The sequence below is a fragment of the Lygodium microphyllum genome, chromosome 27 (genome assembly GCF_053477565.2).
Source record: "Lygodium microphyllum isolate KBCC chromosome 27, Lygodium_microphyllum_v1.1.10, whole genome shotgun sequence".
NCBI classification, from domain to species: domain Eukaryota; kingdom Viridiplantae; phylum Streptophyta; class Polypodiopsida; order Schizaeales; family Lygodiaceae; genus Lygodium; species Lygodium microphyllum.
In genome coordinates this window covers 32,870,240-32,883,941 of record NC_141161.1, presented here as the reverse complement: position 1 = coordinate 32,883,941, position 13,702 = coordinate 32,870,240, and positions in this window count along the sequence as shown.

Genomic DNA, 13,702 nt, shown 5'->3' with positions numbered 1-13,702 from the left:
CCAAGGAATATTTCCTTTACCCCACAATAGGGGCCCCTTTTAACTCCCTTACACCGCAACTCGATGCAATGCGCCTCGAGTTGCTACTAGCTTAACCACTCCGTCTAACCCAAAGATTAGACCCACAACAGTAACCTTTTTGCCATCCGGTCACATAGACCTCATTTGATATACAAGTCAGGACTCAACCAATGTCCGGGCTCACATTTGGCTTCTCCTCATAATGGGGGCCTTACAACTTTGAGCACCATGGATCATTGGTAGCACCTAATGAGGGTGGGGTATTGATCATATCTAACACCCCCCCTCAATGTCCACCCATAGGTGAACTATCTCCTCGGCCCAATGTCGAGTCTCTAAAGATGAACTTGAAGCAGATCCTTCGTAAGTGCTTTGGTGAAGATATCTGCTCCATTCTCCTCTGTTGGCCCAGTTCCACTATCCCATCCTCTATCAAATCACGCACATAGTGATACTGGACCTCTATATGTTTGGTGTGTACATGAAACACTGGATTTTTGGCAATGGCGATGCAACTCTGATTGTCACATCTCAGCATAGTTGGTGGTTCTTCATCCTGCACTCCCATATGCCATAGAATCCTTCTCAACCATACGGCCTCACATGCAGCAAAACAAGCTGCCTTGTACTCTGCTTTGGTAGAAGACAATGCCACTGTTGGTTCCTTCTTACTAATCCAAGAGAAAATTCCTGAACCCAAAGAGAAACAATAACCAGAAACTGACTTCCTGGAATCAATGTCTCCTTCCCAATCTGAGTCACAGTTTCCCACAAGAGAAGTTCTGAAACTGTATGTGATACCATAGTCAAGAGTTTTCTTCAAGTATCTGAGCACCCGCATCCTAGCCTTCCAATGACTCTCATGAGGTTTGTTTGAGAACCTGCTCAAAACACTAACAGCAAAACTGATATCTGGTCTGGTGTTGCACAAGTAGATCACACTGCCGACCAACCTCCTATACCTCCCAATGTCTGCTAGTGTTGATGTATCCTCGACGGATAACTTTGCATTCACCTCCATAGGTGTAGCTATCTCCTTGCACTCGGTCATGCCAAATGCCTTCAAGATCTCCCATGCATACTTCTTCTGAGAGATGAAGATCTTTCCTGGCTCTTGCCAGACTTCAATCCCCAATAGTGCAGCAAGCCCAAGTCTGTCATTTCAAACTCAGAACTCAAAGCCCTTCGAGTTTGGTTGATCATATCTTCATAGTTACCTGTAATAAGAAGGTCGTCCACATATAGGACAATCACTACAGACTTTTTACCATCCCTATAAACATACAAGTTAGCATCTGAGGCACATCTTTTGAAGTTTAGGTTAAAAAGAACCTATCTATCCACTGGTACCATGCTCTGGGGGCTTGTTTCAGCCCATACAATGCCTTCTTCAGTTTACACACTTTGTTCTCAGAATGGGGGGCCTCAAACCCTAGTGGCTGAGCCACGTACACCTCCTCCTTGAGGACACCATTTAAGAACGTTGACTTAACATCCATTTGGTACACTGGCCACTTCTTGTGGGCAGCCACTGCAAGTACCGTGTGAATAGTGGTCATTCTGGTAGTTGGGGAAAATGACTCTTGAAAATCAAACCCTTCAACTTGTGAAAATCCTTGGGCAACTAGTCTAGCTTTGTACTTTTCTAAGGTACCATTAGCCTTGTACTTTACCTTCCAGATCCACTTGGTTCCAATAACCTTCCACTTTGTTGGTCAATCCACTAGCTCCCAAGTGTCATTCTTCATTATGCTGTCATACTCCGCCTGCATAGCAGCCTTCCATGATGGATCTGCAAGTGCTTCTTCTAAATATGTTGGCTCCTTTACTTCTCTCATAATCTCAACCATCAAGGCCATATTGACTATGTGAGCAGAAGCCCTCCTATGCTCCTCTATTCTCTGAGACCTCCTTGGTCCATCTGCCTTCTCCTCAACAGATGTAGGCATAGGATTATTGTCGTCATAGAGTTGCTTCACCTAGCGTGGCAATGGCTTTTCCAGTGGGGTGATGTCAGGTTGGTGAACTTTTTCCTCATCATCTGAAGATGATGCTTCCTCCTCCTTAAGGATAGGGACAGCTCTCGAGACAGGTTCATAGTGGACTACTTTTTCGCTTGATGATAAAGTGGAAGAACTTTCCTTCTCCTCCTCCATTGTATGCGGCTCCTCCTTGAACACCACATCACGGCTCACGATAATCTTCTTTGCCTCTTGGTCATATAATTTGTAAGCCTTCTGCTCATTACTATAACCCAAGAAGATACATTTTCTGCTTTTTGGTTGTAACTTGTTTCTCTTCTCATCTGGAACATGTGCATAACATTCACATCCAAAAATTCTGAAATGTGAGATAGATGGTTTCTTACCAGTGTAAGCCTCATGAGGTGTTTTTCCCTTGAGAGCCTTTGTATAGCTCCGATTTAGAATGTAGACTGCAGTATTAATAGCTTCAGCCCAAAAATGGTTAGGCAATCCCTTGCCCTTTAGCATGCATCTTGTCATCTCCACAATGGTGCGATTCCTGCATTCCACAACACCATTTTGCTGAGGTGTGTGAGGCGTCGTCAATTGACGCTTGATCCCTTTGCTCTTGCAAAAGCCTTCAAACTCCTTTGAGTTGAACTCACCACCACCATCTGTTCTAAATTTCTTCACACTTTTCCCTGTTTCATTGTCAACAAGTATTAGCCATTCTTTAAACTTACCAAAAGCTTGAGCCTTATCACGAAGGAAGTACACCCACATCTTCCTACTGTAGTCATCAACAATCAACATAAAATAAGATCCCCCCAAGGCTTGCGTAGACATCTTACCACACAAGTCAGCATGCACCAACTCTAGAGGAGCCTGTGCTCTATTCTTGCTTTCTTGTGGAAATGCCTTTCTCTGTTGCTTGCCCATCATACAAGCTTCACATGGTTCCTTCAATTCAGTTATTGTAGGTAGGTGAGCAACCATACCTTGCTTTTGCATCTCCTTCAATACTGCAAATCCGATGTGTCCAAACCTTTCATGCCAAAGCTTACTTGTGCCCACTCCAGCGGTGGCTGTAAGAGCACTTAGCTCATACAGGTTGTTCCTTCTTTCTCCTTTGCCAACAATTGTGCCAGCACTATCAATAATTTCTGCACCTGTCTTCTTGAACCTCACTTCATGACCAAGATCAATTATGGCAGCAACTGATAAGAGATTTCTCCTGATTTTGGGAACATACAACACATTTGAAAGCTTTTTTACTTCACCATTTGCAGCAACAAAAGAAATAGTACCTGTGCCCGCAGCAAGGCATTTAGCATCATTTCCAACCGTCATAGTGATGGATTCTTGTAGAGGCTGCATAGAACTGTATAGACCTTTCTTGTTGGTCATGTGACGAGAGGCCCCACTATCCAACACCCATGAGTCACTGGTAGATTCTTCTTGCGCCGAGGAGCACACTTCCTCAATGGTCGCCATGAATAATTCCAACTCTTCTTCAGCCGTATTGGCTGTCTCTTTCCCTTTACTTTTAAGGGTACCATTCTTTTCATCTGCCTTCTTGACACGACAATCTGCAATTGCATGTCCTTTCTTCTTGCAGTAGAAGCACTCTCCTTGAAACTTCTTCTTGCCGCTCTTCTTCTTTTTGTCACCATCATTTTTGGTGGAGGAAATACCTTTGCCTTTTGCATTGGCAAAGAATGCAACATCTCCATTGTTGCTTCCTTCTCGGGCTTTCAGCCTCAACTCCTCCTCCATTAATAATGCACAAAACTCCTCAAAAGTCAAAGCTTGAGGTCTCACCTGAGTATTAAGGGCAGTTACTAGTCCATCAAACTTTTGTGGACAAATTCGAAGACACCTTCGAGCTAGCTCTTCGCGAGTCTTTTGTATCCTAGCACCAGCCATCTAGTCACGCAGATTCTTAATCCGAGTGATGAATGCTTCAACCGTCTCTCCTTCAGCAAGCTTCTCCACTGCTAGTTGATTCTCCAAGTTTTGAATCCTTGTTTGGTTTCGTGTTTCATACTGACTCCTTAGTACATTCCAAGCCTCTGACGCTTTGGTTGTATGAATGCTGAATCAAAGTCAAAACACTGTCAGAAAAGCTTGTAACTAAGGCACACAATGCATCTGCATTTCTTCGTTTCCAAGCTCGTAGAAGATTTGCATTTGGAGGAATCATCACACTAGGATTTGATGGGTCGGGGGTAGGCTGTGGTTCTGCGTCAGTCCCCAGCACAGTCTCCAGAAGCTCATAAGAATCAAGGATAGTTGTAATTTTGAACTTCCACAAGGTGTAGTTTGTACCATCTAACTTGCCTTCGCTGAAGGTTGGTGGATGAATCCTCAGTGTTTGAATAGCCGGTATAGCAGCACCACCTCCTGCACCGCTTCTTGATGCGCCAAAACCGCTTCCTAGAGTCAACATAGTTTCTCTTTGCTGTTGAAGCCTTTGCCTCTTGCATGCTCTCTGATCTCTAGAGCCCCCTGGGCTCTGATACCATGTAAAATATTACACGGCGTAGCGAACAGAATCTGAGAAAGAGATAGAGAGTACACAACAGATAAGAGGAGAATCAGTAAATTCTTTAACTTCAAACAACTGATACAAAGATGGCTCTGTCCACCCGTGCGCTTCCACTGTGTGAAGCTTAGATGGCGATCTATAGACAGAAGATAGGTGAAGAGCTTAAGGCTAGCTGGAACAACAACTCTGACTGGGTGAAAGATGAGTGAGTGATGGGCTGCAAAGGGGTTTAGCTTTTATAGCCCGCGAAGGTCGTTAGGTCGGCCTACCATATGAGCCTCCACTAGTCAGCCAGGGAATATTCCCTTTACCATCAGGCCGGGGGCGCTGCCCCTGGACCCCCGCCAGGGGGGCTGCTAGCTCCCCTGGGACCCCCCAGCCAGGTGCCGCTTCCGCAGCCCTCGGACCCCACAATAGGGGCCCCTTTCAACTCCCTTACATCGCAACTCTATCTAATGCGCCTCGAGTTGCTACCAACTTAACCACTCCGTCTAACCCAAAGATTAGACCCATAACAGTCACCTTTTTGCCATCCAGTCACATAGACCTCATCTGATATACAAGTCAGGACTCAACCAATGTCCAGGCTCACATTTGGCTTCTCCTCATAATGGGGGCCTTACAACTTTGAGCACCATGGATCATTGGTAGCAGCTAATGAGGGTGGGTCATTGATCATATCTAACAATATCGACATTAAATGACACATATCACAAACATAAGGGCACCCCACCAGCTGATTGTCGTGGCCCTATCGCAACTCTCCCACATCTTGGGGATTGGCCCCTCGATGCGCTATTTCCACGTATAGACACAATCAAAACAAACTCCCCTCTTAGTGCCAATATATTTAACGTTCCAGGAATGCACTTATCCTCACTTATTCGTCCCCTTTGACCCACCGTCTAGACCTACAACCAAGTTGCTCACTCTCTCTACGTGGGTCAAGTCCTAAAGAAACCAAGTGCTATGCATCCATGAGCTTGTAATTGATACCATTTAATGATGCTTGATGCAAATGTGTATATGATTAAGTGCTCAAACAATTGGAAAAATAGCCTCGTGCATTGTGCAAATCCATTCTTTTCATGTTTCCATACACTAATGCATAATTGCTGCGATGAGAGAAGACACCGAGCCTTACACTCGTGCTGTACTTCCCTTTATTTAACTTAACGTCATCCTATATGAATAATGTAGCAAATACATCAGATTTTATATCATATTTCAACACTCAAACTTCCCTCCTCCCCCTACCGTTTAGGGTTTTGCTTACGGTGATAGGTAAAATGCTACTTTCATGTGTATTTCGCACGAAATAAGCAGTAAATACTCACAAAAACATATGAATGGAGATAACCTGAGGCAAACCCTCATGCTTTATCCTTATTATACACCCATAGACACATCCATAATTTTTCATACTTTTTCTCGTCCGTTTCCTGTTTTTCTCCATTTTAAAGAGCATTTTTCCTCATTTTTCCTTATTTATTATCACTAAAAATGGAAGAAAATTAGCATTATTTCAGAGTTGTGGCTCTTGAGTCTTGAAATAGCAAACATGTAGATTTTATTGGTGTTGTTTTTCATGCTTTTCCGATTTTAAGCCAAAAAAATTCCATTTTAACTAAAAACCATGTTTTTTGGGGTTTTTCCATTTATTCCCACACTTTAAGTGTATATTTTCTGAGTTTTTTATTATGAGAGACTAAAACCAACAGCAAACAACATGTCCATCAATTTTCAATCCATATGAACATTGCTAATCCCATCAAATGCGAAAAAAGAGCCATTTTCTTTGTAAAAATGCCATTACCATGTAATTTTTATTATTTCGGGTTTTGAAACTTGTTGCGGGTCTGCAAACCATGCCCCATTTGATGCTCAGCCCGCCTCCACACTACCATCTTCAGCCCACCTTCAACTTGGAAGCAATCCGGTACCATACCGTATAAGCATTCACCAATCGGGCCACACACAAGAACTGCCCCTTGCAAGAGAGAGAGGGAGGAGAGAGAAAGACTAAAAACTGATATTTTTAAATCCTCCATTAAAACGGGCAAGCTTGCAACCATCTTGTGCCTCTCTCTGCCCTAATCAAGAATCTCCCTCTCTCTCTCCAAACGGGTTTGAATCAGAGAGACAACAAGGAAAAATGAGGAGGCGCATTGACACTTCCCTCTGTTCGACAGTTTTTGCATTAGTTTCAAGGCTTTTATTAAGCCTAAGGTTTAAAACATTAAAATAACCCGTTCATCTTTTTGTATTCACATTGTCCCGCAATTGGATTTTTTAATTTTGAAGGCCGAAACGAACACTGATTTGCAATCCGATTGGACATGCGGCTTTGTGGCGTCAAACTCCATCAACTTGGTGTCTCCCACACACTTTACGGCTTCCCGATCCAGTAGCTACTTTATAACGCCGAACCTTGCAGGGATTAAATGGAGGGTCAAATGACCTCCGATTGACAAACCGAGACTTGTGTTGGATTCCTGATATCGAAATGCATCTAGAAAAACTCTAGCTTGGCCATCCGCCACCGTTTGCTTTTTCATGAAAATTGGCTCTTTAACACCTCTCGGGCACTTTTCAGCTCTAAAACAAGCTTCAATGCCTCAAGAATGGGTCCAAATCGGGTCCTAGAATTCAGCTCTCATTGGCGGTAAAGTGCGTGGGAGAGGCCAGGTTGATGGAGTTCGACGCCACAAAGCCGCTTGTCCAATCAGATTGTAAATCAGAGTTCGTTTGGGCCTTCAAAATTGAAAAATCCACTTGCAAAACAGTGTAAACACAAAAAGATGAATCGGTTATTTTAATGTTTTAAACCTTAGGCTTAATAAAAGCCTTGAAACTAATGCAAAAACTGTCGAACAGAGGGAAGCATCAATGCGCCTCCTCATTTTTGCTCGTTGCTTCTCCGATTCAAACCCGTTTGGAGAGAGAGAGAGAGAGATTCTTGATCAGGGCAAAGAGAGGAACAAGATGGCTGCAAGCTTGCCCGTTTTAACGGAGGATTTAAAAATCTCATTTTTTAGTCTTTTGTCTCTCCTCTTTCTCTCTCTTGCAAGGGGCAGTTCCTGTGTGTAAAGAAGAATGAAGCCTAGTTGGTGAATGCTCGTCCGGCATGATACCGGATTGCTTCCAAGTTGAAGGTGGGTTGAAGATAGCAGTGTGGAGGCAGACTGAGCATCAAACTGGGCCTAGTTTGTAGACCTGCAACAAGTTTCAAAAATCGAAATAATAAAAAATACACGATAATGACATTCTTACAAAGAAAATGGCTCTTTTTTTGCATTTGATGAGGTTAGCAATGTTTATATGGGCTGAAAATTGATGGACATGTTGTTTGCTGTTAGTTTTAGTCTTTTATAATAAAAAACTTAGAAAATATACACTTAAAGTGTGGGAAATAAATGGAAAAAACCCAAAAATCATGGTTTTTAAAGTAAAAATAGAGTTTTTTAGGCTTAAAATCGGAAAAGCATGACACAAAACACCAATAAAATCTACATGTTTGTTGTTTAAGGACTCAAGAGCCACAGCTCTAAAAGAATGCTAATTTTCTTCCATTTTTATTAATAAAAAATAATAATAAATGAGGAAAAATGCTCTTTAAAAGGGAAAAAAATAGGAAATAGATGAGGAAAATTATGGAAAATTATGGATGTGTCTGTGGGTATATAATGAGGATAAAGCATGAGGGTTTGCCTCATTTTTCCCCATTTATATATTTTTGTGAGTATTTACTGCTTATTTCGTGCGAAATACACATGAAATTACCCTTTTACCTATCATTGCAAGCAAAACCCTAAACGGTAGGGGGAGGAGGGAAGTTTGAGTGTTCAAATATGATATAAAATCAGATGTATTTTCTACATTATTCATATAGGATGATGTTAAGTTAAATAAAGGGAAGTATAGCACGAGTGTAAGGCTCGGTGTCTTCTCTCATCGTAGCAATTATGCGTTAGTGTATGGAAACATGAAAATAATGGATTTGCACAATGCACGAGGCTATTTTTCCAATTGTTTGAGCACTTAATCATATACACATTTGCATCAAGCATTGTTAAATGGTATCAATTACAAGCTCCTAGATGCATAGCACTTGGTTTCTTTAGGGCTTGAACCACGTAGAGAGAGTGAGCAACCTGGCTATAGGTCTAGAGAGTGGGTCAAAGGGGACGGATAAGTGAGGATAAGTGCATTCCTGGAATGTTAAATATATTGGCACTAAGAGGGGAGTTTAATCTGAATGTGTCTATGTGTGGAAGCAGCGCATCGATGGGCCAATCCCAAGATGTAGGAGAGATGCGATAGGGCCATAGCAATCAGTCGGTGGGGTGCCCTTATGTCTGTGATATGTGGCATTTAATGCCGATATATGTATAATCTCCCTCTGATGAGACGGGAAAGGGAACATTCGTTGGACTACAAACTATAAACACGCAGTCATTAATATTTAGGATAGTGTATCCCTCGACAGATGCTCCTGGTCCGCGAGGCCATGTGGTGGGGTTGTCTGTTGAGAGCATGAGGTCCAGCTAGTGCCTTAGCCAGTGTCGGCCCATTTTAGGTGCCATCAATGATGTAACTAGTTGGAATCACTGGTAGATGCATATTTAGAAAAAGTGCAAAACACGGATGTACTTGTGGAAGAGAAATGAAAGAGGGATGAAGATAATGTAGGGACATCTAAGAGAGTGACAAGAAGAAGTGTTAGAGAGTGAACTAGGGAGAGAGAAAGAGAAGAGAGAAGACTGCAGAAGAGAGAGAAGAAGAGTGACGAGGAGAGAGAAAGACTAGATTTGGAGAGAGAAAGATAGGAAAGAGGGAGAGGCCATAGAAGTTATAAGCAAGATGGGAGAGAAGGACAGTAATTGTATTAATGTGTCAAAAAGATAATAATCCAATAATTTACATGTCCTCTCCTTTTATACCAATGTCAGTGTGACATGGCAATACACACTAAATCCCTATTCCTCCCAGCTTCTTACAATCCATCCCATCCCAAAGGTTTTTGCCCTCAAAAACAAGTTTTAAAGGCTAGAAAAGGATGGATGAAATAGAGTACTACTCTAATACAAGGGCTACAAAAATAGAAAAGGCACTAATTTATACTAATTAATGGATAGGATCAGAAGTGGAAAAGTGAATAGGCCATATGAACATCCATTTTGAAATGATAAAACTGAAAACTAAACCATCATAACTCCAAGAAAGGACACCTTCAAGCAATAGACAGCTTGTTGTCTACTTCAGAACCTACTGTAGTAAAATGGAGATATCTTTGATGGGCATATCCAAATTAAGTGTGCTATGAGTCAAAAGAAGATCCATCGGACATACTTGCAGCCCATATAGATATCCTTCTTTTGTAATCATACCAGAATTGAAGCTGAGCCAAAATAGTAAACTGTCCAAAAAACTGTCTGCAGTAGAACAAGAGATAAATGGACTAATTGTCACCCAAATAAACCTTTGAAAGATGAAGATTTTAAACCCCAATATGGATGTTCACCTAATGAAGGTGCAAAATCCTGCTCAGAACCTCCTGGATCAAAAGGTATACCATCATAATAATGATCAAGAGGAGAAGATTTGTCATCAAACTCATAATCTTGACCACCTGGGTCAAATGGGTAGGAAGAAAGATCCCCATAATCATCACCATAAGCATATCTATCATTTGTCATATTATAACCATCATGAATCTCATGTACATCCTCATTATCAGCATACCAATCATTAAAATCATTATCCAAGTTGTCATAACCATGGTCATATGCATCCAACTCCTCTTCTAGTTGAGGTAGTTCCTGATTGAGTGCGAACTGATGCATATCCTCGACTAATCCATCATAAGCATGATCAAGAACTGTAAAGTCTTCATTTTCAGCAAGTGCATATTCCTCCTTAGATGGTCCAAAAGGTTGATTACCTACCAAGTGATCTTCATATACAATGGCTTCAACTACAACATCAACTTGCTTATCAGCTTGGTCTTCTTCATATGGTTGACCTTGAGGAGACAAAGAGCTCAGCAGTGCAATTGGTTAATTCCCATTGATTTGTTGTCCAAGATCTATGGAATAATGCTCTTCATTCTGACTTTGTACAAAGGGTACTTGATGTCCATGATTTACTTCTGCAGATTTAGGCATAAAAGCAGAATCAAAGTATTCAAAAGAAAGAATCACATGTTGTAGAGTAGGTGGAACCCGATCCTTGAGGTCAATGCACCAAGTAGCAGTTGCTGTAAGCATTTTCTTTTTCCATGAAGCATTTTTCAGCAAAAGGTTAATAGCCATATTAACACAATCACAAATTCCTTCATTGTAAATAGAGATACGAATCAAGATGAAAGCAACATATTCCATTAACTTGGTAGAACATTTGCCAAGAAGTTGGACCAATGAATTTGTACCAACATCCAATATTTCCCATGCTAGCTGTCCTTGTACTGAATTCCATGATCGCTTACGAACCAATGGAGGTGTATGAACTGTCGTAGCCCACTCATTGTCATCAATCTCAGCAAAGAGAGTAGAAAGAAATACCAATTCATATTCTAATTGTTGGTGAGACGATTGATTAAGCAATGATATCAACCAATGTAATACATCCTTGCCTTGAAAAGATTGCAAAAGAGTAGTACCACTGCTATAAAAATACTTCATTGATGCCCACAAATCAGCTTGAGGCTCCACTTTCTCCATGGTTAGTAATCTCAACAACATGCTTTTAACTTCAGCATTGCATATACATTCTTGTAAGATACTGTTATCATAGAGATTGATAAGAGCTTGCATTACACCTTGCTGAACCAACTGAGAGGTATGTGGTTGCAACTGATGGATAAGTACTTGCTCAACCAGACTCACATCTATCTCTTCCAATGCCATTTGAGAGTCATCATAAGCCATAAAAGCATGTGCCAAAGTACTCATAATGTCTACCAAAGGAATATCCAACCTCTTAGAAGAAACATCTCTAATTAGACCCATAATACTCTGTTTTCCTGTCTGTGGAAAGTGCAGTCCTGCAGTACCTATAGGTACTAAATCAACCATAACTTTTGACTGAAAGCTCCGATTGACAAACTTTCTAATTCAAACTGAAATTAACGCTTTCCTCTTCAAATGGAGCACTTAATAGTAAATTTCAAAGCCGTTTAAAAAAAGTTATGATAGCCCAAAGTTGACTAATTGAAACTATCTACAACCTGTCCTGTTTTGAATGAGTCTGTAAGAGATCTATAGATTCAACTTTTACCTTGTTGAACCTTGAATACTCACAAATATAACTGAGAGCACTCTGTAGGGTACCAAGACATCAATTCATGATCAATAAAATGTAAACAAAATCCCATACCATCCATTTTAGTGACTGCAATGAAGGAGTAATGTTTTGAAATCACTGTGTGAATTGAATCACTACCAAGTTGAATCAAATAATGCCGACATGACCATTTGCAATGAATATGTGAACATCAACTTATCATTGGTAGTTCAATTTTTTCCTCTCAACCTTAACCTATGGCACAACAGTCCCAGACTTGTACAGAATGATGCTATCTTGGTATAGCTGGAAGCTAGTGATCATATGTGGTATAACAATCTTAAACTTGCATAATATGCTGCTACTCTATCACTAGAGCAAGCTTTGAGGCCTTGTGCACAAATGTTATTGCAGCCAGATTGTCAACTCTTGCAACTTCCCCGCCAATAAAACATGCATCTGTCTCAACAAAGACTCTGCTTAGTCAGTCCATAACTCTATCACTTGATAGTGTTCTAGTTGCTCTTCCTCAGTCAGTTTAGTGTATTGCATTCCAACAATCTTATCAAAGAACTAAACCTTCATACAAGGATACAAACTTGTCATGGAGCTGTTGCTGTGACCAGTTACTTCTGCCACATCTTAAACCATTGGTTTAAGCACGTCTAATGATACAACAAATGAGGAAGCCTTCTCACACTTATTTAGTTTGCAAACACCTGTCCCAATAATACTAATCTCTATTTCAGAATCTGAATCAAGTATGAGTGGTTTTGATCTACAAGTGATCAATGCCAAGGACTCACTGAAAGAGCATGCTACATTAACTTCATGTTTCCCATCTTACTATTGATCTATGATCTAAATCTTGCATCAAAACCACACCATATGAATTGGCATTGCTTAGTATGTCATTGTCAAAAATGATGCTTTGCCATCCCCATCAACTTTAAAGTAGCAACTCCCAATTAGTCACTCCAATAATGCAGCATTCTTCAAAGACGAGAACTAGATTCTGGAACAAGTAACTGTTTCTGCTAAGAAGTAAAGACATGAGCCAACCAATCAAGAATTGTCTGCTAGAAGAAATACAGCTCTCACAGCTTGGTCTGTAGCAATCTAATAGCTGATTACTACTGAGAGCCAAAGACCAATAAGATGTACAACAGCTTCTAATGTGTTGAAGAAACCCTCTATAACCATGTAGAGCTTCAAAAATGCTTGTCTATGAAGCAAAGCAGATGGGGCTGAATGATCTGTGCTATTCTTAGGCACCCATCCCTGATTCCATCACGCTTGGATGCTGTCCAATTAATGGAGCTTCTATATCCAACAAAATCTACAACCCCTATTCTCTACTTCCTTTAGTGCATTATGGGGTAGGAGATCCCGCAACTATGGCAATAACTTGGCTTGAACACTGTAATCATCTCATGAGTAACCAACAATTTGTAGTGTTGGCTTGAATTGAAACAAAGCTTATCATAGGACCTATCACAATGTTGTTTTGCCAAGTAGAGACCTATCACAATGTTGTTCTGGTGGATAGAGATTATGAAGCAAGCATTGTCATTCTCCAAGGCCTCCTAATCCTACTTATGAAGAGCCAAGTCGTGTTCCCTTAAGACGGCTCAATATGATGGGTAAAACAAGTTGCAAATGCTTCCGCAAACTACTAACCACTTCAAATAAATCACCATAGATGTGTTCAATGCACCACATATGCAGAGCTATCAAACACTCCAACTGTAATTGCTTTTGCTGCTTGCCATTCTACTGTATCATTTCCATCATTTCTTCTAGGCGTTTTATGTTGACAATAGTAGATTCTCTAAGCATATCTAGCTCAAACCTATCATCTTCGCATCAAAATAGGCTCTCTTCA